The following is a 27,590-nucleotide window of genomic DNA, read 5'->3' on the forward strand; positions in this document are numbered from 1 at the left end:
TAATTTGTTTTTCATATGATTAATGGTCAGACTGTGGAATGAAGACTGAAGAGCAGATGACTATTTGGGTGGAGAGTAGATGCTGGGTTGAAAACAAATAATAGCTGTTACAGAAGTTATATCCCATGAAGTTAGAAACCAGTTGGATGTGCTTTACATCAACAGCTGGTTATAGTTATAATTGTAGGTTTTATTTTTCAGCTTAAAAATATAAAATAGTATGTTTATGAAAAGAATGAATTTCTGTGTGGGGCAGTGGTCTACTGCAAAAGTCCATAGCAAGATTTAGACAAATTGGTGAACTATTCTAAGAAGTGGTATTTCAAGATTACTGCAAGGTGGTGGAGTTCTGCACTCTGGGAGAAATTATTATCTAGGAAAGGATACAGTTGGGGAGAATGACCTGGACAATCCTGGCATAGCAAAAAATGACTCTATCCAGTAGTTATATCAGGACAGAGTTTGTGGCAATAGGGAAATCTATTGCACTATGAAGAGTGTTGGATATACAAGCCTAATGCTGCCACTACAAAGGGTCTTAATCTGATGCTTATTGAAACATGTTTTACCTTTCTGAGAATGCTGCCTTAAGAAAGACTTTGAAATGGTGGAGGGGGGGGGTGGAATGATTGAAGACAACCAACATAAATAACGTAAATGTCTAAATTATAAGGGGAGACTGTAGCTCCTACTATATAATTTTTTTTGAAGAAACAATAAGGCTTTGAGATGAGGCAGACCTGACTTGTACCAAAAGCAGGTGACAGGTTTCATCTTTGCCCCAGTGTCTGTCAACCACTGAGTTTCCCCTAGTTCAGACATTACTCTACCAAGGGGGGCATCATTTGGGTAGCCCTGAGGGTGCTTTGTGTTCTTGCAGACAGGCTTCCTGGCAATGAGAACTTTTCTTTTATCTTTGGCCTAACCTTGGCCTAGTGATGACATTAGCACTTGCTTCACTTGAAGGTCTGCCTATGCGCCCTGTCCATGCATGCATTCTCTCCTACATGCATCGACAGGGGCAACTACCACCAGATTAAGAGGCCACTCCTATGTCTTTCCCAATACCAGCTCCCTACATCATGATGGGCCTCCTCTGTTCTTATGAGGCCTTTATATTAGACAGTTGACATAAGCTAGGCAGGAACCACTAATGCCCCTCCCCCAAGCTGGGTGTGCCCATTCCCTCTGCCTGTGTTATCAAACTCCTGAGACGCTAATCGAGCTTGGGTTATTTGGGTTATAGTCAGGGCTTTATCATTGTACACTTCCAACAAGGTGACAGAATTTTTGCTTTGTATTTAAATTTTTTTATTTAGGTCATATTTTTTTTCAAGAAGGCCATAATAGAAGTGCTGTGAAACACTGGCAGAAATACATCTCAATAATATACATCTTTATTTGTATAGTTCTTGGCTTTGAAAAAAAAGATGCACAATGGTTGAACATGTAGGAATACATAACTCTGTATCGCAAGCAGTGGAGGAAGTCAGATGAAGGGGAAGGAACTGAATCAAATGCTGGGAAAAAGGAGGAATTTCTAGAGGTGATATTGATTCTTGGAGACAGCAGGACCATGAAGGAGAAGGACTGTAGAGCACAGTGAGTGGGATCTGGTTCATAATAATGATGGTAAAGTTATAAAGCACACTTTCAAGTTTACTGTGTTAACCAGACTAACTCTTTGACTAGGCAATACGTTTAGATACCACTTCTCCACTTACTATGAATAATCAATACATACCTAAAAGTAAAAGAAAAAAATAGGTTTTTGCAGTGGTGGTCCCCATGTGGGAGACTACATCCCCATTCCCTGCTAAATATATATATATATACGCTAACTCAAGTATAACAGTATCACAGAGAAGGGGGAGCAGTTTAATTCCTTTGTAGAGATCTCTGTACAGGGAACTGTTACTCCCTTATTTATGACAGTGCTCAACAAGTGGGAGTTAACAAGTTTGTTAAGTAGATGAGTAAGGCATTTGATGAGAGTAACTCAATGAAAAAGCTGTCAAGGTGATGTTCCTTGCTTAGGTGAACTAGGCCCAGGGATTGGTTTAGGATCTGGCTCATGCAGCAAGGATTTATAGTAATATGGTCACTGGGAAACAAATGGAAGAACACAGAATTTGTGCTAAAGGTAGGCATCACCTGATTTAATTGGTTATGAGTAAAATGAAAGAAAATATTAGAGAATAAGGCTTCATACTAGCATTATGAGCTACCATCATTCACCAGCCACTATGTCTCTAAGGTTACTTCTGTTGTTTAACAGGACACATATGACTTTCCTTTTCTTTTGCTTACTAAAAATGTTTCCAGGATACCTACTACTCCATTATTATCTTAAATGTAATAATAATGAGGCAACTTTGGAACTACCCAACCCTGAAACATCACTGGGCACTAATTTATATAATACGTAATCTCTACCCCACTCTCCTTCTAGCTCACACTATCCCCTTCCACAGCGTGCAGTTGTTCCACCATCCTTTCCACCAAAAGACCTCAGAATAGCTAACCTCATTATAAACAAAATCAGTAATAAATGGGCTCCTCACTAATCACATACAATCCTTGCTATAACAGAATCCTGTCATGGGTTAGATGCATACATATTCTCTTGTCTTGTGGACAGGTATATATCTTTCAGATGTGATTACCCTGGCAATCCATAGCGAATGTAGGGTATGAATCTATTTGGTGTAAAGACTTTCCATGTTGAACTTCAGAGAACTGGTTTCTCAGTTAGTGACTATGGACCCAAATACATAGTAGTGTCTTTCATTCTAGGGGGCTATACTATGACAATTGTGTGTTGTCTCCATTCCATCCTCTTTTCTCTCCCTTGTTCCTCGCATCTTGTTCATTGAAATAAAATAATAGGTACCCATAGATATTGTCAGAAAAAAAAACTATTTGCAGCCTCAATAAGATAAAATAAAGTGATTGCAGCAGGTGAAAAGTAATATTAAAAAGCATTATTGCTCCCTCTCCATGGTTACACAACTACAGAGATAAGAGAAGAGTCCAGAAGCTTTGAATCACTATTGCTGCATAAGTAGAAACCACATAGGCAGTGGTTCCCCTTCAAACCATCGGACGTTTAAAACATCGAAGTTCAGATCATCGAAACCAGAACATTGAGTTTGAAAACATTGAATGTCTGAAGGGGAAGAAAAAGGTAAGTGTAGGTGGGAGAATATTCCCTGCATACTGTGTGTTTCTATGTGCTATCTGTGTGATGGCACTACAGATAGGGTATGGAAAATCTCCCGTTTAGTGCTTCTGCATATAGCGCTAAATGGGAGATTTCCCTTTACTCCACTGTAGTGCGGTCTCGGATTTGGAATATTAAAGTGGGGGGGGGGGTTGTGGGGGCACTGGGGTGCGAAGCCCTCTGCATACAATTATTAAAATGTATTTTTTTTTTTTTTTTTTGGTTACACTTGTAACCTTCGATGTTTCAAAATTCGATGTTCTGGTCTTGATGATCAGAATTTCTATGTTTTGAAATTTCGATGGTTAGAAGTGGAACCTAGGCAGGATATCCCTACAAAGAACAGCAGGTGGAAAACTGCATATCAGAAAACTGAAAATTGATTATTTTGAACTCACCCAAGTGTAAGGTAGCCAAAATATTGGTATTACTGTTCCACATTTACTCTCATTCGGTGACCTAAGCCTAAACTGAGTGGGCAAGGCAAAAAAAAAAAGAAAAAAGACTTGTTTTCCTGCCACTGATGTAGGAGTGAGATATTTTTCATGTTGTGCGTACTTTAAACTTTTTTCATTTCCTGGCTAAGTCAGTACCTCTCCTGATAGATGCAGCTTTGGATGAGATGATTCCCAAAACCATCACAGATCATTGCCCAGTCAAGTTCTTTTAGTTCTTTAAAAAGTCCAAGGACTGCCAATTACAATCTCTGGATGGTCTTTCTCTCCATGCAAGAAAATGGGAGGAAGTGTATGCAGTTGAATGAAGCATGTATTTCGTCCATTGACTATCCTACCATGATACTTGGCTAGTTAATTGTTTTGGTGAATATACAGGCTAACCTTACTCATTCATTGAAAGCTCCACCTGGGGTGACCTGGCAAAGTCTAAAATTAATTTCAATATTTTTCTTAAATTCACCAGAATTGAACACCACCTTCCCCTTAATCTCTCGTACTGATAGTCATTTCTCACTACCCATGTCTCGCCATAACTAGCATCCATGATTTTACTCCAGTACACATCAGAGGAAGAAATACCCCTTGTTTAAGTGAAAGAATGCCTTCTGTGGCCAGACCACTGCAAGCCCCTTCCTGGAACTTTGCCAGGTGCATGGTATGGGCAGTGCCAGTGCCAAAGAGAAAAAAACTGAAAAAGTTTGAACCACCCCTGGTGGCTGTAGGGATAATGACCTCTCTTGGTCATCTCTCTCCCAGTGATGGAAATGAATGTGATGAATGACCAAGAGAGGGCATTATGGTCAGCAGACAGCAGGGACAAAACTGCAAGCTAAATAAATAATCTTCATGCAGCTTTTCTATAGACAGCATTGTACATTTCCAGACCACACAAATATTTAATTTTCTCTAGTTAATGGCTATATGATGCCCCTTCCTGAGGTGCTAAATGCCAGTATCTATATTCCCATTTCCTGATAGTATTTCAGACAAGCTTATATACAAGTAATTGCAATAATCTCTAATATGCTCTAATCATTCCAATATAGCGTGGCTTTAGATAAGGTCATAGAACCCTAACAGGCCTTCTTGCAGCTCTCTAGTGCAGTGTGGGTACCAATCTGCTGACCAAATCTCTTTTTATTGATCTTAAAAGAGTTTTAAGCATAGTCAGCTATGGTGTCTTGTTAAAAGTACAATATATTGGATTACATATCAGACACCTCCACTGCATCTAAGATTATAGTAATTTGTTAAGCTGTAACTGCATCAAATATTACACTAATTTGTTAAACCCTAACTGCATCAAATATTATAACAATTCTTTAAGACCTAACTGCATCAAATATTATAGTAATTTGTTAAGCCCTAACTGCATCAAATATTATAGTAATTTGTTAAGCCCTAACTGCATCAAATATTATAGTAATTCGTTAAGCCCTAGCACTTCAGGCAGTTTTCTATAATCATCCTTGTGATTCCTCTAGGTGTAAACTTTAGCTTGCTTACATTTACATTAACAAGTACAGAACTGTGATACAGACAGCTGTAAAAAGATATTAACTTAAAGCTTACATGATAGTGATAATTTACTGTCTAGAAGAGCTAAAGATATATTAAGTGATGATTATTATATACATAATTACGCAAAAGTCATCATTTTCCTATTTCTGTAAATATCTCAACAACTAAAAAGCACACAGATAAAGACAACCTTTGGTGTAGAGTCACAAGATTTGTTCACAAAAACTAGATTTAGTGCTTTTGTCCAACAAGATTTCATCAGAACTGAGTACTGAAAAAGTTGCCATCATTTATGTACCCTAAAATACAACATATGTTATTAAAAAATTAAGCATTAATTATACTGAAAACACATTTAATATCGATTGCTTTGTTGAGACCTAGATATTTATTTGCTTTGGTTCTCAGCTACCATTTAGTTTCAGCAATCTCTAATGTATCTTTTACATCACTACCTCTGGCACTAACTAGAACCCATTCCAAAGCACAAATTAAAAACGTATTAAATGATTTACAAGCAAATGAATGCTTGTATAATTCATTGTTAATGTCTTTGGTCTTGATATAATATTTATGGTCTTTTTATACATTTTTGGATCTGCCTTTTAGTTTTAGTTTGTCACTGACAAGAACAAACAGCAATACACAATACAAAATATGTGTGACAATCATATCTGTCAATAATCCAAATAGTACTTTCATATTTTTCAAACATAAGAAATGTTGTCTCAAAAATGTATTTACAAGTTTTACACAACTAACATTTATACACACCATTAGACATATTTGTAACAGCTGCTTTATTACTATTAACAACATTGGAATCTAACTGATCTTTCAAATTGAACCCTCTTTTACCAATAAATAACGGTTGCACCCCCCCCTACTTTTTTCAATAAATCTGGGTATTTCAATATAACTTTCCAATTATTTCTTAAAACATTTTTTGTCGCTAGCATCAAGACTATATATAATTGGAAAAGCAAGGGTAAAACTGTCCATTTTTCTTCTAGATTTTTAAACTCACTCAGACCTGTTTTCTGTAAATAGCTTACACTTCCATTTAAAAAAGGACACTGTTTATTTACCTTTTCTTTTTTTTTTTTCACTTTACGAATACTATTGACTTCAAATGTCCTATTATAGCCTCGTTTAAAACAAATCAAGCAATTGACTAAGTTCTGTATCATATACAAAGTCGTCTGATGTAAGTTTGTAAAGCCTAACAATTAAGCAACTTGGACAGAGAACTGTACAAATAGATGAACAAAACTGTTGCTGATAGCAGCAGTAGTGTAGCAGAGGTGGGGCAAAAGGGGCAGTTGCCTTAGGTGCAAAATGGTGGTGCCACCATCAAAAGGCAGGCTTTTCTTCTGCACACAAATGCCAGTACAGAAAGACACTTGAATTTAGAATGTTTTTCTTTTTACTTAAAGATCTGGGAGGGCATGGATTTCGTGGCTCGAGACTGGCTGACATTATGGTAGGAATTCCTTCAGTAATGTGAAGATCCAAAGATGTTTTTTTTTTTTGCTCTTCACTTCTTTACTTGAAGATCTAGGGGATGCAGAGTGGTTGAAATTACTCTGAAAACTTTTTCTTTTTTGCTCTTCACTTGAATAGCTGGAGTGTGTGTGTGGATTTGGTGGGTTTTGATTGTCTGCCATTACTGTAGAAAGGCAGTCAGCTTCCCGCCAGTAATATGAAGGTTAGAAGACTTTTTTTTTGTTCTCCTCTTGAATAGCTGAGGGGGGTGGGGCACTAGTTCATGAGATCGGCAAAGGGCGGTAGTTGAGATAGCTATGCCTCTGGCTGAAAGTTTGTATCTTGATTTACTTAGATGTTTTAAGTTGTTAACAAAAAATTACAAATATTAGCATTAACTTCTATATTGTAACTTATAAAATGTATATTAAGACATTAAATTTAATGCTAGCTCCAAGACATGGAAGGATAAATCCCTCTCTATGCCACAGGAGCCCTGAGTACAAGTAGCAGTTTGGATACCTTTAAAGCTAGCTGAGAAGGAAGGAAGAGAGGGAGTGGCTTCTGCCAGCTTACACATCCTAGAGGGCATATGGATTTGGCTCACCACAAGGGTGACACCTAGCAGGAACTTGTGCTGTTATGATGCATAGCACCAGTAAAGCAGTGGGGAATCTGACATGTGAAGGATTGCTTTCCCTTGTGTATAATAACATCAAGCTTTAAGGAGCCACAAGGGGTAAAATGGTGCTCCCACTGAGGAGACAGTAGCCCACCCCTCATGACCAGTGAACTGGCCTGCTCCTTACCACCTGACACTTGATGAGGAATGGAACGTAAGGGCTAATTGGGATTCCTGTATGGGAATGAATGGGCCATAGGCCTCGTGCCAGCATGGGGATGGCCAGCTCTTGTGTCTGTACCTCAAATGGTCCATTTGGATGTTGGTAGTGGAGCCATTAGACAATGTACTGGGTGGGGAGGGGGAAAAAGATATAAAAACAAAAGGACTTTGAATCTAATGAGTGGTAGACTGTGAAACTGCTGAACAAGTCTGATATTTATACTTCTATAATAGGAAGTATAATTCCAACAATAATAGGCTTTATACTTTGAGTTCATCACTTTATTTATTTATTTCTATTTGTTTACTGGGTAGTGCACTGATCTCAATGGCCCATTTACAAGCACAGCCCAGGTAAGTAGAATCACTTAAGAAACAAACACATCATATTTACAGATACAAGGATATGCTATAAAACAAATATATATCTACAGCTGCAAAAATATGCTACAACATCTAGTTTAACAAGCAGTTTACAATGTCAACAAATGGATAAAAAAAATGGAATTATATATGACTGCGGTGGTGGTGCTGCGGTAGCGTTGTCGCCTCACAGTAAGATGTTGTCCTATTCGATTCTCAGCTAAAGCGTCTTCTGTGTGGAGACATGCGTGAATGGACGTACCTTCATTGAAGGTTGTGCATCAGAGCTGGCAGATCGGCACATAAAAAATCTACTGCCAATCATTAGTGGACCGGAGTTCCGCTGTGGCGACCCCTAACCAGGAAAAGCCGAAAGACACAGCAACATTTAGCAGAGCTCTATAAATAAGATGCAGCCATGATAAATGAGAGGGATAGCAGCATATCATTTTATAGACAGGTAATAAGACATTAGAATAGATGAGTGTGAATAGTTGCAAGAAAGGATACCATGATGAGAAGACAGAGGAATGGTAAGAGAGGTATGCAGAAGAGAGAGGAGTAGAAAAAAGAGGAAGTGTATGAGAAAGGAAAAGAAGAAGAAGGTAGGATGAACGAGAGGCAATAAATAAAAGGATGACAAGATGATAAGGAAGAATGAAATAGGGATAAAGGGATGTGAGAGATGATTGGTTTTGTCAGAAGGCTAAGGATTCAGTGACTGAAAATTAGAAGCAAATGTCTAGGCCTCCTGTGGAGAAAAATCTGTTGAAATCTATTACAGACAGGCCTACTCCATTCTGCTTATGGTCAATGCAGGTATCCCTCATAGGTCTGTCCTGGACCTATTGCTTTTCCACTTTTTTTTTATTATTAATAATTAGTATAAGGACCTTTCAGAGTTTAACACTACGCACTACACAGTTAATGTGGCCCACCTAACTCAAGGTAATATCACTTTCACTGTCTGCTACCCCTGTTCAGTATAGCTTCTGTAAAATGATGGGTTTGTTTTTAAACCATCATCTTACCATAAATACTTACAGGATGCATTGTCTACTTCTGGCACAGAGGAAAGGCTCTCATTTGTCAAACCACTTAAACTCATTGATCTTTTTTCTAGACTAATACTCCAGTCTCTTATTTCAAGTACCTTGGGATGCTGTTGTAATGATAACCTTAACTTTACTCATCAGTCACTACACTGACCTTACTGTGATGATTACCTTACAAAAATTACCAAAAGGTTTTATATAGTTCCACCCACCTTCTCAACAATCATGCAACAGATTTATAATCTCCTACTGTCTAAGCTGGAGTATGAAATTTCATTACCTGTGAGGAGCTCTCAACATAGTTTAAATAAACTATACTGTTATTTAAATGCAATTTGTAGAACTCTCTCTCTCTCTCTCTCTCTCTCAAGTCACTGGAAGCACTGCTACATATCCTTTTCCAAAATTAACTGGCTACCTATTGTGAAAGGAGCTACCTTTTACTTTCACTTCCCTTCAGCATAGGCTTGTCTTTGCTAATAAGTGTTATTTTCAGCTTAAAATTTAAACTTTTTTTAAATTAGGTACAGGCATCTAGAACATGAATCTAGCCAATGTAAGCAAAATGGCTTTCAATTCAGGGATTAATTTGTATTTGAAATTACAGGCCAGCTGTTCCTTCTTTTCTTATTGTACTTGCAGGCATCCCTTCTCTATACTAGACAGTGCAAAGGTCAGTCTTTATAAAGCTTCAGTCTTAAATTCCACAAAAGACCTAAATGTGTTCTGGTTATGTGTAGAATACACTACTGCATTTGTAATTTGTATTATTTGTATGACACGTGCTGATCTTGCCTTTGGTCCAGGTCATGGTGGAGGCGGCTCCCTCATCCAGCCCACTTTACCAGGTTAGCAATCAGAGAACAAACAGGTAAATAAAGCACACTGGGTTCTTTAAAACAAAGATGGAGGGAGAGGGTGTAGAGACCAAATACACAAAATGAGAATGAGTAGGATGGTTCTCAGAAAAGTGGAATTTGTTTGGTAATGTTAGAGGTGATTGTAAGGTAGAGGAAAGAAGATGAGGAGCATCATGATCATTTATGCCCCACAGCAAGGAGTCTAGGATGGAAAATGAGTGGGCTGTAAGCAGTGCTAAAAGAGGGAAATATAGATACTGCAGAAGTGACGGAGACATGGCAGACAGAAAGTAGGGCCTAAGCTATATTTATACTTGTGGGCAAGGTGTATAAAAGAAAATGTGAAGGAACAGAAGGAGTAGGGTTCACAACAGACAGATAGACAGACAGATAGAGAGCTAAACAGATAAATAGCTAGATAGATACATTGATAAATTCATTGACAGATGGATGAAATGCCGATAGAGGGATATATGAAGTATGACATTTTTGGCTTTTTTTAGTGGGAATTGCAAGCAATGAGAGGAAGTACTGGGGAAAATCTGATATACATTACCTAAAAGTAGAGGGGAAGAGATCAAGGCTAGGTTGTCTGATTCATCTTACCATGGTGTGCCAAAGCAGAAGATGGGCGCAGAAGATGGCTCAAGAGGAAAACATAACAGTGAGAGATTTTAATTTACTGTATTTAAACTGTTATATGCCAATATCATCTGTTAAAAGATAGTCTATGTATCTGCATTCACCTTAGTGAGGGCAGGTTTTATACAAGGAGTGAAGGAACTAGCAATTATGAAAGCCTTACTGGACGTGATCTGGGAAAGAGGGATACGTGAAGCTAGATGAAGTAGTCCCTGATAAATAGTGACGATATATTAGTGTAGTGCACAACAAGAAAAAATGGAAGTGATTCCATAATGCAAATTTGGGACTGCAAGCAAGTGAATTGAAGGAATTTGATTGACAGGGCTAAGAACAGTATAAGTAGACAGAGCATAACCGGTTCAATTCAGTTTAAGACCTTTGAACTTACAGTAGAAGAGGGGGTTATAGAAAGAATGAATAGGTATAGAGGAAAGGGGAAAATGTAAAGGAACCAGACATATTTATCAGCAATGAAGAAGTGATTTCTGCCCCATTTGAACAATGATTTTATGTAAAGCAGAAATGAGAAATAATCTCACTAAGAGGGTTAACAATAGATATTTTGTCTTAGAATTCACACTAATGAAAAAAGGGGACATGGTTTAAGCTGCAACGGGGATTGGGAATAAGTGGGGACAATGGAGATATGAGAAAATAACTAGGGAAAAGGTATAAAAAATAAGTTATAGGACTGGGAAGGATATGCCCAGAGACCAGATGAACTACTACTTTTTGTTGAATAAGCCATGTAATGTATTAAATATTTCCACTGACTAGCCTATTTAACAGGAAAGTAATCAGCAACTCTAGGAGTGAGCTGGTTAACCATTCTCAGAAGATTAACTCTCAGTGAGCACCAGCATAACATCATGAAAAGATCAGGTTAGGCAAACTTGTTTTTATAAGTAGGTAACAGCACAAAAAGACAGCTTGGGACCACTAAATCTGATTTTCTTAGGATACACCAAGACCTTTCTTATAGTTCCACTGAAAAAGATGATGCAGAAAATTTGCAAAATAGGAGAAGGCCTCAATACTGTCAGGTGGATTAAAATCAGGGAGAAAACACAGGGTTGATCATTGGGGTGAAGTCATTAGTAGTGTGAAGTCAGAACAGAGAGAGAGTGAAGAAACCAGTGAGGCAGGTAAATTCTAGGGCTAGTGCCTTTTGACAGGTCTATATCATTTTGTCGAAAACTTATTTGTCGCATGTGTATTCATCAAATTTTATCCATTGAAAGCCATTTCAGCAAACGGTTACATTATCAAAACTTTTTCCCAGGGAAGGGAGTTAGTTGGCTGTTGTTACAAATTTGCCCTTTTCTAGTGCAATCTCGGAGTTGGTATATATAATTGGGAGGGCACAGTCTCCCATGTTGGAGGCTATGGTGGGTAAACCCTCCCACCTTAGTGAGTTTAAAATAATGTTGTTTTTGTTATGATTACTATTGTGGCTAAGTAGCTTCTTTCACTAGGAAAAAGTTTTGATGATATAACCATTCACTGAAATGGTGTCTGATGGATAAAGTACAATGAATAAATGTTCGGCAAAGTAAGTGTTTAACTAAATGATGTAAACCCCCTTTTCACGAATATTGGTAGAAATCTCCTGTGGCATGTATCTTACAAGACACCTACAACAATTGGAAAGGCCACAGAAATACTCACTAAGAGGATTACCAGCCTCAAACAGATGCCATACGCAGACCGTCTCAAAAAACTCCAGCTCTACTCCGTCGCATATCGCCTACTCAGATGGGATTTCTGCCTACCATACAAAGTTATGTCAAACCCAGAGCTGTTGGACATGCTACACTTAAAGAAATCCCAATCTCTCCAAACCACATGCTCCAGGGACCTAAACCTTGTCACCACAATAAATAGAACATGCTGGAGGGATAGATTCCTGTCCCAGAGACTTCCCATACTCTGGAACAAACTACCCATTCATGTCAAGCAAAGCTCCTAATTGGCCCTCTTTAAGAAAAATCTTGACGACTGGATGGGAAGTAGAAAATTCACCCTGGGGATCACTTCTGTGGCACTGCTTGGCAGGGGGACAGGAAAATAATTTTCTTGGGTGGCGAAAGCCAGGGAACCTTTTTGGCTAGGCTTATACAGGCCCCAGGGCCGATAGCCTAGTACCTACCTATGAACCTATGTGAGATTACAACATGATTATTTTATTCATGGAGGAAACTGTGGAACGTGGGTGTAGAAGGATTAGGAAAGTACTGAGGATGATGGAGTGGGTAATTAGGACAGGACAGTTACAGGCTAAGTGCAAAGCTATGCACTTAAGTTTCAGTCATCTAGTGAGTTATAGATAAGATAGTGTTTACAACCAAAGCAGGAGTAAACAGTCTGTAGACCATTATCACATCTATAATGAATCACCTGAAACAAAGTGAGCAAATGGTGAAAGACCCAACAGAATGCTGTGATTCATATCTCATGGAATGGAATATGGTGACATGGAAATCATACAGGGCTTTGTTGAGACATACTGACTGCTAAACATCAACTTAACACTATCTATTGGTCCATTTGTTCCTCACAGGTTAGGATCTATTTCAAGCCCTAATCATGGAGCCATCATCCTTGCAACCATTAGGACATATTTTAATAGATGCAACCTAACCCACCCCCTGGTGGAGACATGGGCTGAGCATCACTGTGAAGAGACTGCCTATGCCTCTGATACAGATGCATGCTAGTCCTTTTATCCCTATGTCTCTCTCTCACCTGGGGCCTGTTTTTAGGGAAGCAGCTAATGCTAATTCCATGAAGAGTTCTGATATCATAGGGGAAGGAGCCACCACAACACTGCCTCTAAATCAAGTGTGCCAACATAAAATATATCTCTTGTCCACCCTCTCCATCTCTTTCAGCTCCAACTCCCAGATCCACTTATTAAACTTGGGGTATCCGGGTTTTATATTTATGCACCACGGAGCCAGGAACATAATTACACACCAACAGTATTCTGCTGCATTTGCCGATAAGTTAACATCTCAGGGTTAAGTGACAGACCTTGATCTCTTGTAAACTAAGTTGGGATATAAACAGTAAACAAGAGGGAGCTAGAAAGAAGGAAACTCAGGAAATACCAAAATGGTGGGAAATTACATTAGGTGACTATATGGGGGAAGCACATCAGATAAGACATGCTGACTACATTATTCATCTGATGTAAAATGAGTACTTTCTAGAATCTTTAGTGGAGGAACACAATTTCTCTAATATGTTGATGTCAAATGTGACATCCATACTTAGTGCAAAGATAGTTAAGCAATTATAATAATCCTGTTTTGGTCAATACCTTACACAAGGAGGAATGAATTAAGTACAACATTTCTAGTCCCTTTCATTTTGAAATGTAAAATGACTTTAATCATCTCAGGTGGGACATTACAGCATATATGAAAATCAAGAATGATCACCCCATCTTCTCTGACTGGAAAATGTATAGCCTCCCACTGTGCTCTAGTGCCATTGGTATGCCAATGCAGCAATTTGGTGAGATTGTATGTAAAGTTAATGAAGGCTATATCAAAGAATGACCTGTTTATATATAAATAATATCACTCTTATATGGAGACATTTGTACTAAAGTTATGCTATAAAAATTTGTACTACCGTTATACTATGAAGTGAATTCCAACAGAGAAATTTGTACTATGGGTACACTATGAAGTGAATTCGGATAGAGAAATTTGCACTAAGGTTATTCTATGTAGTAAATTCAGTTTACTTAGCTGACTTTTCCAGATTATGCTTATCTCTCAATATACATATATGTTCTTCTTCTTTTCGGCATTTTCCAGTTAGGGGTCACCACAGCGGAACTCTGGTCTGCTAATGATTGGCAGTAGATTTTTATGGTGCCAAGGTGCCAGCTCGACATCCAACCTTCAACAAAGGCACACCCATTCACGCATGTCTTTTGAACACCACTCGACCATGGGGAGGACATGCAGACTCCACACAGAAGGCGCTCTAGCCGAGAATTAAAGGAGAACCTCTTGCTGTGAGGCAACAATGCTACCGCTGCACCACCGCGGCTTTTTCAATATATTAATCTATATATATAAAACAAAAGTTGCAGAAAGCACTCACAAAAGCACCAATAAAAGTAAGAAAGAGTGCAAACTGGCGAAAAAAGGATAAATTTGTTTGGGAGTTAAAACACACTTTCCTTTATTAAAACACTTCCGTCAAACAGCATGAACGCCTTGTATTAACAACTCGCGTTTTCATCCAAAATACTCAGACTTCATCCGATACATACTTCACAACTCATTAAATATATTTATACTATTCCTGAGAATTGTAAACCAATTAGATTCAATTTCGTATGTCAAATGGACAAATGATCTATTTAAATGAACTCATAAATATTAAAGCTTTTATTATTCATACCATCTAAATTTGTATTTCACTTTATAATTAAACAAGAATAAAGTAAATATGAAATATAAGTTCAGAACATTGTGTTTCATTTTACATTAGATTAATGTTTTTATTTTTAGTATTATAAAAATAAAAAATATATATAAAAATTTTTTTCTGTGAAATGGTTATTAAGTTAATCAAAACCATGAACTCATAGAAAGATAGTGCCATCTTCTGTCAAAAGATATTATTGCATTCATCAATCTTTATTCATAGTTTGGCAGCCCTTAATTTTAAAAGTGGTAGTATAGAAATATAGTCATTTAACCCTGGATTTTTCCCTGATTCCAGGTTACTTGCCACCATAATTCTCTATACTCTATTAGTTCTTCCTAAGGGCCACCTCTAATGTCATTTTTAATTTGTTCAAGGATCATAAAGAAAAACTTGCAACCATTGCATTCCTTAGAATGCTTAAATAAGGCATTAGTTTATTTACCCTTAGACATGTCATAAACATGTTCATATATTCTTCTTTTTAGGGTTCTTTCTGTTTTCCTCACGTAAAAAGAATTACATTTGTGGCATACAGCTAAATATACTAACCCCTTTGATTCACAGTTGTAATACCCAGTGCTTTTTATCCACCTTTTTCTACTCTCCAAGTAAAATTCATCAGTATTCATAATGTAACCACATTGGTTACAACGTCCACATCTATATGTACCAATTCTTGTTCTACCCACTTTGGAATTGATCTTTTTATTTTTATTTTCCAAAATGTTTTTTATACTACTTGAATTTTTATATACCACCTTGGAAGGTAGTCTAGAAATGCCATCCAAATCAGTAAGGGCAACAAACCTTTCCCATTCTTCTTGAAAAACTCTCCTTATATTATATTTATTGCATTATATTCCAAGACAAGTGCCTGTTGGTAGTTGTTGATGGGATTTAATTCTTTCTTTTCCATTCCATTATTAATATTTTCATTATTAATTTTTTTCCCCCTTAATAGGTTTAAATCTATTTTTCTCCCACTTTCTACCTCTACCCTAATATTTTTAATAAATTCACTAGGGTAACCTCTTTCGATAAACATTTTCTCCAATAAGTTACATTCATTTATAAAATCACTATCAGAACTAGTCATACGACATCCCCTTACAAATTGTCCCTTCACTATATTTCTTTTACAAGATGTGCACTCTTGTAGTGAAGAAAGGAGTTACTAAAAGTAGCTTTTCTGTGAATCCTAGTTTCTAGCTTATTATCTAGTTTGTATATCTCCAAATCAAGATATTCTAGGGTGTCGTATGACGTTTTGTAAGTAAATTTAAGAAAATCGGTAGTTTTATTAATATATCCCATAAATTCTTCAAATTTCTCACTACTGGCTACCCCAAAAATGACTATATCATCTAAAAATCTTCGGTATAGTGTCCAACAGGAATTAAATTTTGAATTCAAAATAAAAGTTTCCTCCCACCTTGCCAAAACCAAGTTGGCAAAGGTGGAGCCACAGGCTGCTCCCATGGCCACTCCTTGCAGTTGTTAAAAAAATTCCCCATTAAATACCAAAAAGTTATTTTTTGGTACCATGTCCATTAAATCTACACTTGCAATTTTCTCCCTGTGGGATAATTGCCTGTCTTCAAAAACAATTTCTTCAAACATATTCATTCCTGTTGAGTAAGGTATAGAGGAAAACAGGTCAACTATGTCAATAGTCACAAATAATAAATTTTCAGCATATAGGTCAGAAGTTAATTCCCTTAACAAATCCCAGGAGTCTTTCAATATAACTTTTTTGTTAACCCAAGCATGTTTCACCTTTGTATCTATATATTTTGCCAGCGGTAAGGTTTTAGATCCATCAGCAGGTACAATAGGTCTAAAGGGTGGATCCTCGGAATTTTTGTGAATTTTGGAGATTCCAAATATAGTAGGAATTTTTGGTTTCTCTACCCTCAAATAATCATATTTTTTTTGTCAATAATACCTTCATGTAACATGTCTTCAAGCCCTATATCTATCTTATTGTAGGCTAGATTTACCTCATTCTTGGAAACACATGCGTACCTAATTTCATCCCTAAGGATTTGGTTCATTTTCCCCTCATATTGTATATTATCCATTATTACAATCCCTCCACACTTATCTGGTTTCATTATTCTTACATTTAGATTAAGTTTTAATTCATCTAAAATTTCTTTTTCCTTTTTACTTAAATTTGTCTTGTATTTAGTCTCACTTTGTGCATTTCTAATTTCTTTCTCCAAAATTCTTTCCAGATTCTTCAATTGCGCATGTATGAGGGGATTGTATGTAGTTTTCCGTACTAGTCCTTGATTATTGTATACGTTATTTTTGGAAAACATCATTTCCAGGTTCACTTTCCTTAAAAATAATTTAATGTCCAACAATGTTTTAGTTAAATCTCCTCTACCATATGGGATAAATTTTAATCCCTTACTAAGAAGGTTAAAATGTTCCTTGACCAATGAAATATTACTAAAGTTGTATATAGAAAAATCGTTGTGTTTCTAAATCCATCAACCACTATTACAAGGTCCTTAGGTTCCTCATTAGTGAAAAGGGTACAAACTTTTAATATCTCCCCCTCCCTCTTCTCCCCCCCATTCAAAAATTTTCCTGTTGGTACCCTTGTTTGTTGGTAAACCTTTTGAATCTAGGCAGGGGTGGAAAGGCTTGATTATGTTCATCGTCACCCTTTCTTCAAACCTTTGTTCATCATTAAAATTAACACCATTTTTCTATTTAAAACATAATTAGTACTATTTTTGTAAGGTGGCTTGGGGTAACTAATATTATTTTTATACTCATGTATATCCCTCTTTAGTTTTTTCATCTTCCTATTAACCAATTCACCACATTTTACATCAGTTTCACTTCTTATTCTAAAATATTTCTCTTTTTCCTCCTTAATAGTAAAAATAAGATCTTCTTTAATACATAAATCCAGCTCATCGATTTCTTTCTGTAAAGTTTCCTGCCATCTAACATTCTCCTTAATTATAAGCTTTAATACATCTAAACCACACCTATTGAATACTTCTGAAAGTTCTTTATGAAAAATAGACCCCATTTGCACATTATTGGGATATTTAAATACACATAAACCTTTTGGAACAATGTTCTTGTTGATACATTCTGTTAAGTATGCATTCTCAGTACACAATGTTCTAAATTTTAACATTAATTTAGATAATTTATCAACTTTGGTACAATAAAAGTCTGAATTAGATGGCAATTGATGACCACCAGATTCAAGTTTGAAACAATTGTTGGTATTTAACCACTCGGTAGTCTCTTTAAAATTATTTTCTAAAACAGTACCTGCTGCCGCTTGACTAAAAGTCAGCGGTTTAGATTTTGTTGCAATGTTTGTATTTTCTCCTGTAGGTAATTCCATAGAGTTGTTTTTGCCAAAAATCCTTGGTGTAGCATCAGGGTTAAATGTTTCACCATTCGGTTCGTTTTGGTCGCCGGCGTCGTAATTATTGCCAATAAGCTCCCTTTTCCTCTTACATTTCTGTGTAACAAACCCTTCGGTTCCATTTCCTGATGCATGATGAATCTATATATATATCCTGGGTACATGAATCCTAAAAAAATTATCTGCATATAATTAAATCCATCTAAAGCAATTCATTACAGTTTATTAGGGGAAAGCTTCATCCTCTGATGTTGTTAATCTTGTCCCAGAGTTATTTTTCTCACTAGAATATTATTTAGGTATTATATTGTACTCAGAAATCCTTCAGCACTTTTTTATTTCAATTTTCATTTCCCCATGTTTCTCTGAAACAGATCAGAAAGGTCCCAGTATTCTTTTCTTATTTAGATCTCATGCTGTTTCAGAAAATAATTTGTATCAGCCTGCATGACCTACGCCCAGGCTAGGCAGCAGCAATTCTGTTTTTAGTGTTGGTCACCACCCATAGTCTTACATTCTGAAACTGCCTTGCTGAAGTGCTATAAGCAATTAAAATGAAACTATTTTTCCAAAGAGTTGGAAAAAAATCTTATTTGAAGAACAACAGTGAGTTATACTGCAACACTATATAAACAAATTGGTAAATACTCTTATTTTTTACCAGTGCAATGCTGCATTTTATTGGTTTAACTCCCAAATAAGTATAATGGCAAACCTACAAAAAGCTGCTATTTGCCTTTACCAGCTGTTTGAAGTGGCAACTTCAGTTAGTCATGACAGGGCAAAACTAACAATTTTCATACCTCCATATCTGTGGGAGAGGGAAGGCCTGAAATTTTATTATGATATGTGGATACAGTTCTGTGATGATGTTTATATAAAATAAAATGTCAGTTTTTTCAGGCATCTGACAGTATAGGAAAGGAATAAAAGGGATATGCATGTGGTACAGGTTCATTTAATAGTTATCTATTTTTTTTAAATTGCAACTTCTACTTTCTTCAAATAAATCCTCCCTATTTCCTCTTTTAACTATGTCCTTATTTTCTATCCTTCAAATCCCTCTGTTTTTTATATTTCTGAAACATGTTTCTCCACAATTCTTCATTGGAGTACCTCTCATCTGCTACTTACATGCTTAAAACCCTACCAGTATCCATTACACAAATGGATCCAATAAAACTTGTATATTGTGTCCTCCAAAGTACCTTTTACCTCATCTTCCAGTCACACTCTTATCTGTATCGAACTCAGATCTCCATCTTTTTATGTACAGTTATCCAAAGCAAAAGCCATTTACACACAAATAAGTGTATTAAACATACAATTAAGCAAAATTGCCTATACTTGTACCATCACATCTCTGCACCCATAAAATATAACAGTGACATCCTAGCAAATCTCAGCACAGTCAAGAATCAGATGGCAATCCCCAGCATCACCTTTATCGCTACCATCTTACCCACAGTCCCATCCTAGCCTTTATATATATGTGTATGTATATATATATATATATATATATATATATATATATATATATATATATATATAGACACACACACACACACACACACACACACACACACACACACACACACACACACACACACACACACACATGTAAAACTCCCTGACTTGAATCAAGTGGATAGCACTGCATATAGCATACATATTATTTGCCACAGAAACCTGGTTCTGCCAGAAAACAAAAAATAATTTGTCATGCAAGGTTACAATATTATCAGATTAGACAGGGCCAACAAAAAAGCTGGCAGTGCTGCTATTTTCTGAGAAAACACACTAGATTTCTCACTTTTCCTTATACCCTGAGAACTTTCTGGAAATGGTAGTAACCACGCTAAAAGAAAACTCTCACAAGGCAAGGGCAGTCATGGTTTATATATAGATAGATATATCCCAGGAAACAATGCAGAAACATTGGAAGATATCCTCTGCTGAGCCTCCCCAAAAATCCCTCATGAAACCACAATATTGGTGATGTTAATATAGAACCATGCAGTCTGAAAATCCAACCAGTAAAATGTATGTATACAAGTTCATTCAAATTATAACCCCACCAACTAGATATAACAAAGTCACAGCTAGCTAATCAGCCTATGATTGGATCCTAACATCCGCTTCAAATAAAATATCATCCCATGGAATTCTATCAGACAGCCTAAGTGATCACTTACCAATCAATACCATAAGTCACAAAAAAAATGTAATACTTTGCATGAAAAAACTTTTATTAATATTCTGCATCTCCTTAACTTGGTGTCACTAAAGACTCCTCTCATAGATGATGTATCTGAGCTCAATAAAATCTTCCTTGGTGTTCTGTACACAGTAGCCCCCCCCCCCAGAATAATTGAGTCAATGCCAACCTTGGCCCATGGCTGTTCTTAGCAACTAAACAACTCATGAAACAAAGAGACAATGTCTGGAAAGACTGGACAAAAAATAAAACAGCTTCTACTTTACTAGCATATTAACATTTTTGAAAGCAGACAAAACAACTTAGCACAAAAAAATAAGAAAACCTGTTGCTGAACCAATCAAAACACACATAGTAATGATGAAAAAATGAAAGCCATTCTGTGTGCAGCCACTGATGCCTAGCCTATTGTAATCCATGACACTGTTACAGAACACTCTGTAAATGCATTTATGAACATTTGTATGACATAAAAAGGTCAACGAGAGCAATGTCCTATATAACATACTCAAATTTAACGGGTAAACAAAAAAATGTATGTTTATGGTTTTAAAGCAAATACCTGTTGAACCCAGGGGTGGCCCATGGAATTTAAAAATTAAATTCAGCGAACCAATATAGCAAATCAGGCTAAATTCAGGGATACCCCCCAGGCTTAATGATAGTATTGCCATCAGCAGCAGTATTATTTTGTATCCTCATTTTTTAGAACACAACACTACATTTTTAGTGATATCATTTTTTAGCAAGTGATTTTTATCACAGTGATTAACAAGTAGATTAGAGTATTTTAACACTGTTTATATATTTAGACAATTTCTGTAACAGGTTGTATTTTTACATTTAAACATTAGCGGATCGGAGTTCCGCTGTGGCGACCCCTAACAGGGATAAGCCGAAAGACACAACAACAACAACAACAACTGAATATTTTGAATGCTATTGGATGATTTTGACATGTAAATAAGATTTTGTAAACATAAATCATGTGATAGGAAGTGTTTGCTACTTCTGATGATGTGGAAAGAGATGAAAGTGCTCAGCTACCAGGTTATTTGTTAATAAAAGTGGAAAACATTTCTTGTGTAGCAAGCATTTTATTCCTATAAAATTCCTTGTGGTCTGAGAGACATGTACTAATAGTCCAAAACTGTTCTGGGCCTCAATCAGTAAACCTTAAAATCCAGGACAAGCTTCACTGCCAGCACCAAACTTACAGAAACAAAATGATACCACAGCCAACTAATTCCACAGCCACTTTATACAGACAGTACTGTTAGTAACCAGCCAGGTGATTAATTAAGCTCATGATGTCCTTATTCAGTCAAATAACCTTGTTCTACATTTCTCCTTCTAATTTCCACAGATACCATCAAAAATACCTCAAAAACTTAAAGCTTACTACAGCTGCCCCTGACACTTTACTTGGTGAATATCCCAAAATAATAGCTGGGGCTATTGTGTTTCCAGTCTCAGTTCTGATGAATCAATCCATATCTGAAAATATTCTACTGCACAAGGACAGAATCAATACAGATCTTTCAAACTCTAAGCTAATTGTCATTTTATCCCCCTCCATCAAAAATATCAGAAAAATGTATTCATGTGCAACTTCTCAACTATCTGGTAGACAACTAGCTTCTGTCGTTAACCCAACATGGCATCTATCCTCATTACAGCACAGCTATTGCTTTGCATAATTTTGTTAATATATTCAACAGCCATAGAGATGTCAAAAGCCTAGTCTCCACAATCGTCCTAGACTTATCAAAAGCTTTTGATATTGTCTCCTACTAGAAACTCTTACATAAACTTTCATCCTAAGGGCTCACCAGCTCTTCACTGCAATGACCTTTCTTTCCTTGCAATGGTTTTATAGATACCTGTCAAAAATATCACAAGCAGTAAAATGGAAAAATGATTTTTCCACCTTCTTGCCGGTAAATATTTGTGTCTCATAATAATCTATAATAGGCATCATACTTTCTGAACATATTCATCAGTGACCTGTACACTGCTAAAAAAATGCTACCCTGGTTCACTACACTGATGATGCTCTGCCAGAACTGTACCAAATTCCAAGACCTTACACAGCAATCTTTATCAACTGAAACATAGCTAAATAATTCTCAGCTACATCTAATCCCTGATAAAAGTATTGCTCTTTACCCCAAAAATATGTCTACCGAAACAATAGTATTTATTATTATCTCTGCCAACAACACCTTGATAGAACAGGAAAACCACATAAAATTACTGGGCATCATTACAGATAACCATTTTATATTTGGCCACCATGTATCCCACATTAACAAAAAAAAAAAAAAAAACTCATCAAAACTAAGTACATTATACAGAGTAAAAATTTACCTGACTGACATAACATGAGGAACTCATCAAAACTAAATACATTATACAGAGTAAAAACTTACCTGACTGACATAACATGAGGATGTACATCCTCTGCTTTCTTACTGCCATCTCCTACATGATGCCCCTGTCTTCACTAACCTTCAAGTCTCACAGCTTTCCAAACTTGAGCAATGTTATAATACAGTAACACAGTTTTCCATAAACTGTAACAATACAGCAGATCATTGCCTTACTCCCCAAGAATTAAAATGGTTAGAACTACCACATCACCTAGTTCTTTCTCAGCTAACTACAATATATAGACTTCTCTATAAGCCAGAAAATTCCTCAGCCCTTAACAACTTAATACAAAACTACTCCTCAACAGAATTTTTCACTTTAGGGGAAAAATCACTGATCACTTTAACCAAATAATCTAGCACTGCAAGTGATTATCTATGTTCATATAGTTTAACTAAACTATGGAACTTCATTCCATTACCAATGAAATCTATTCAGAAAAAAAATTAATGTAAAACACAAGTAAACTTCACTTATCAGATCAAAGGGTTTGCTTCTTATAAAGGCCACTGTAATCTTCAGTTTGCCACATCATCAAACCATTTCACTTCACTCAGAATCCCATTCCCCACAACCAGTCTTCACCAATACCTGAATACTTTTACTAGGATCTAGAAAACAAATTAATTTAAAACTCAAGTAAACTTCGCTTACCAGATCAAAGGGTTTGCTCCTTATAAATGGTGCTGTAAACTTCAGTTTGCCATATCATCAAACCATTTGTCTTCACTCAGAATCTTGTTTCCCACTACCAGTCTTCACCAATACCTGAATAGATTTATTGGGATCTCTAAGCCATATACATAGTTTTGTGACACCACTCACCACCCAACCTCTATACTTTTAATATAAACTATATGATATCCATACACAATTGTTTCTGCAACTGCTTAATACCCCACCTCTTAACTACAATATCAGAATTTTCTGCCCTACCAAGTTCCTTTTCTCTCTTTTATTTCTTTGTATTTCTAAGCACTAATTGCAAAATCTATTATCTGTTTGACAAAATACACCTCCTCAAATGCTCAGTGTTTAACATCTGCTGAATGCATAAGTATCTTTCGTACTGTTGTAATTGATTTTATTTCATAGGAACATAATCTAATTAGCAAATAAGTGTGTAATTATTAATGCATAATTACTTATTGTCTCTTCATATCTGTTACTGAATGCCTGTTTAAATCTCAAAATGCACTCGCTCGAAGCACTCCTTAAAATGGAGAACATAGACATTTGTGCCATAACAGAGACCTGGTTCAAGGCAGCAGAAAGCACCCCTGCACTACCAGGCTATAACTCATTCCACACCTTTCTGCCCCAGAACTTGGACTGAAGCTCCAAAGGCAGTGGTGTTTCCATATTCATGAAGGATGCGCACACCTCCAGACTGGTAGCCCAACATAATGCATCTGAGATACTTCAGGTGTAGCTAACATTGGGTAAGACAGTGATTCAGGTCATAGCCTGCTATAGGTCCCCAACCATGTCCCAAGATTTACACTCCACATTCCTAATCATCCTGGAGAATATTAGGGTCCAACCTAACATTCTCATACTGAGTGACTTCAACTACCCCTCCATTAACTGGGAGAACTACTCATGTACCAATACACTTAGCCAACATTTCCTGGAATTCATTAATTCCAGTGCCCTGGACCAGCTCGTTCTTAAACCCACTAGAGGTAGCAACATCCTTGACCTGTCATTACTAACATGGGCAACCGTTGCTCTACACCAATAGTCAACTCCTCCCTGGTTAGATCTGACCACAAATGAATCACCTTGGAAATCAACATCCCTCCCACCACCCCCGCAAAGGTAACCACCATGAAAAACTTCTCCAAAGCTAACTGTAAGGGCCCCAGGGCCATTGACCTAATAACCTCCTATGATCCTATGATCCTATGAACTTTGGGCTCCTAAAAACAGAGGTGGCTAGCTTCATGGCACCCATGCAAATGGAGATCAGTTACATGACTGCCGAATCATACACCAATGCACTGTACAAACACGTACACGAATGCATGGATCTCCCATACCTAGTAGAACCAAGACTTTCTCCTCCAAAAAAAGGAAGCCAATATTGTGGTCCCCTGCCATAAACAAACTCTACAACAGAAGGAGGAAACTGATGCAGAATAAGGTGAAGTCTAAAGACTGGAAAAACTCCCATATCAGCCTCAACAAAAAGTTGAGATCCCTCATCAAATCCTCTAAAGTTTGCTATGAAAACAGAATTGCAGCAGACAGTAAAGACAACCACAAGGCCTTCTATAGTTATGTAAAGAATCTCCATGGCAATACCCAGATTTGCTCTGAGCTACTGCACAATGGTACCTCCTATACAGAGCCAACAGATATTGCCAACAGATATTGCCAATATACTGGCCGACAGATTCAGTGCCAACTTTACCACCCCCCCCCAAGGGACCAGTCACATTACCAGTAGATTGCCAGGTACCCAGTATTGCTGCTGCACAGGTTAAAATAGCATTGTCCAAGGCCAAAAATACAGCTTCTATGGGACCTGACAATATCCCTGGTTGTGTTCTACATGAACTACAGAATGAACTGGCACCTCACCTGTGTGACCTGTTCAATCACAGCCTCACCTCAAGCTTTGTCCCTACCAAATGGAGCACTGCTACAGTCATCCCTCTCCACAAAGGAGGAGCGACTACAGACCCTGGGAACTATTGCCCCATTAGCCTGATGAGTCTGATATGCAAAGCTATGGAATGTATTGTCATGGATCTAATAAACAAGGATGTAGGGAATCTCCAAACTCTGGATCCCACACAATTTGGTTTTGTGAAGGGTAGATCATGCCTGCTCAACTTGGTTGACTTCTTTGAGTCAGTCACCACAGCTGTGGATGAAGGCAAGGTGGTTCATAGAGCCTACCTTGATCTGGCCAAGGCCTTTGATACCATTCTCCACTCTGGAATCATAGAAAAACTCACTAAGCTAGGCATCAACCCCTATATCACTAGGTGGGTTGCAAACTGGCTCACAAGTAGAACCAACAGTGTGAATGTAGCTGACTCCAAGTCAGACTGCCGACCAGTCACGAGTGGAGTCCCACAGGGTTCAGTCCTGGGTCCTCTCCTGTTCGGTATCTACTTTTCTGAAGTCCTGGCCAACACAAAGGGACTCTGGCTGACAAAGTTCGCAGATGACTGCAAGTTGGGAGCTATTATTAACTCCCCAAGTGATGCTGACATCCTACAGAAAGGCCTCACTGAGACCAACAACTGGTGTCAGAACCATAGCCTTAAGTTCAATGCCAAAAAATGTGTCGTCATCCCCTTTGGGAAAAACCCAGTTCCCATGAATTACCACATCGATGGTAGTCCACTGAACACAGAAGACATTACAAGAGATCTGGGAACACAGGTTGACAGCAACCTGTACTTTGACCACCACATTGCCACTGTGGTCAGAAAGTCCTTCTATGTGGCACATCTCATTACTAAGGTTTTTGCATCCAGGAGGAAAGAGGTCATTGTCTCCTTCTACTCTTCCCTCATTAGGCCAATCATCGAGTACAATTCCCCAATTGGCATGTACCTCACTAAACACCTGCAACAACTGGAGAGGCCACAAAACTACCTCACAAAGGGGATCCTAGGCTTTAAACATTTGTCCTATATGGATAGACTCAAAAAAAACTCCAGCTATTCTCTGTCTCATATCGCCTACTTAGAGGCATTTTCTGCTTGACTTACAAAGCCATGTCTGACTCAGCTCTTTTAGAAATGCTACCTCTAAAGAAATCCCAATTCCTCTGCACCACACACTACAGAACCTCAACCTCATTTCCACAATCAACTGAACATGCTGGAGGGACAGGCTCATAACCCAGAGACTGCCCATGCTATGGAGTAGACTTCCCATACATGTCAAGCAGAGCACCTCACTGGCCCTCTTCAAGAGAAATCTTGATGAGTGGATGGGAAATAGAAAATTCACCCCAGGGATCACTCCAGTGGCTTTACTCGACAGAGGCACTGGGAACTAAGGCCGGGTGGCATGATGCCAGGGTAATTCAATGGGCTAGGCTTGTAAAGGCTCCAGGGCCATTAGCCTAGTACACACCTATGAACCTATGAACCTATATTGTGATATGTTGGAAATTTTCTCACTGAGACTCCACTGAAAAGGGTTTTTTGACTAAACCCAGTAGGACAAGCCTGGTAAAGAAAAGCAAAATAAAATAAAAATAAAATAAATGGTACGGCTATGAGTTTTTTGACTATCAATTTAAAAATGGTCATAGCAGTCAGTACTGTGGCTTCTTTGTAAAAGTATTTACAACAGTGTTTTAGTCAAGTGAATTGGTCCGTATGCAACAAGCAGGACATTGCAATGGATACTAAAACTGAGTTTCTCTTGTCATAACTGATAGGATTTTTATGTTACTAATAAATAGAAGTGACTGCATATTTCAGACAAAAAATACTGATTTGTCATACTTGCTGATTTTAGTGTAGAAGAACCAGTACTCTGTAATGTAATAAATAAAAAGGATAGCTTTATAACAATTTAAATATAATAAGTAATTTAAATAATTTAATTTGTAATTTTAATAATGAATGGAATTTCACATTTGTGCCTAAGTAAAATT

General features: G+C 37.3%; 1 protein-coding gene across 1 annotated transcript in view; it reads left to right on the forward strand.

Annotated features, from left to right (window-relative positions):
- LOC122813474 (cytochrome P450 4B1-like) overlaps window positions 1-27,590 on the forward strand; it is a 561,508-nt gene that overhangs the window by 385,634 nt on the left and 148,284 nt on the right. The gene's annotated exons all lie outside the window — the stretch shown is intronic.

The sequence above is a fragment of the Protopterus annectens genome, chromosome 10.part0 (assembly GCF_019279795.1).
Source record: "Protopterus annectens isolate FY-2018-M chromosome 10.part0, PAN1.0, whole genome shotgun sequence".
In the NCBI taxonomy this organism is placed as follows: Eukaryota; Metazoa; Chordata; order Ceratodontiformes; family Protopteridae; genus Protopterus; species Protopterus annectens.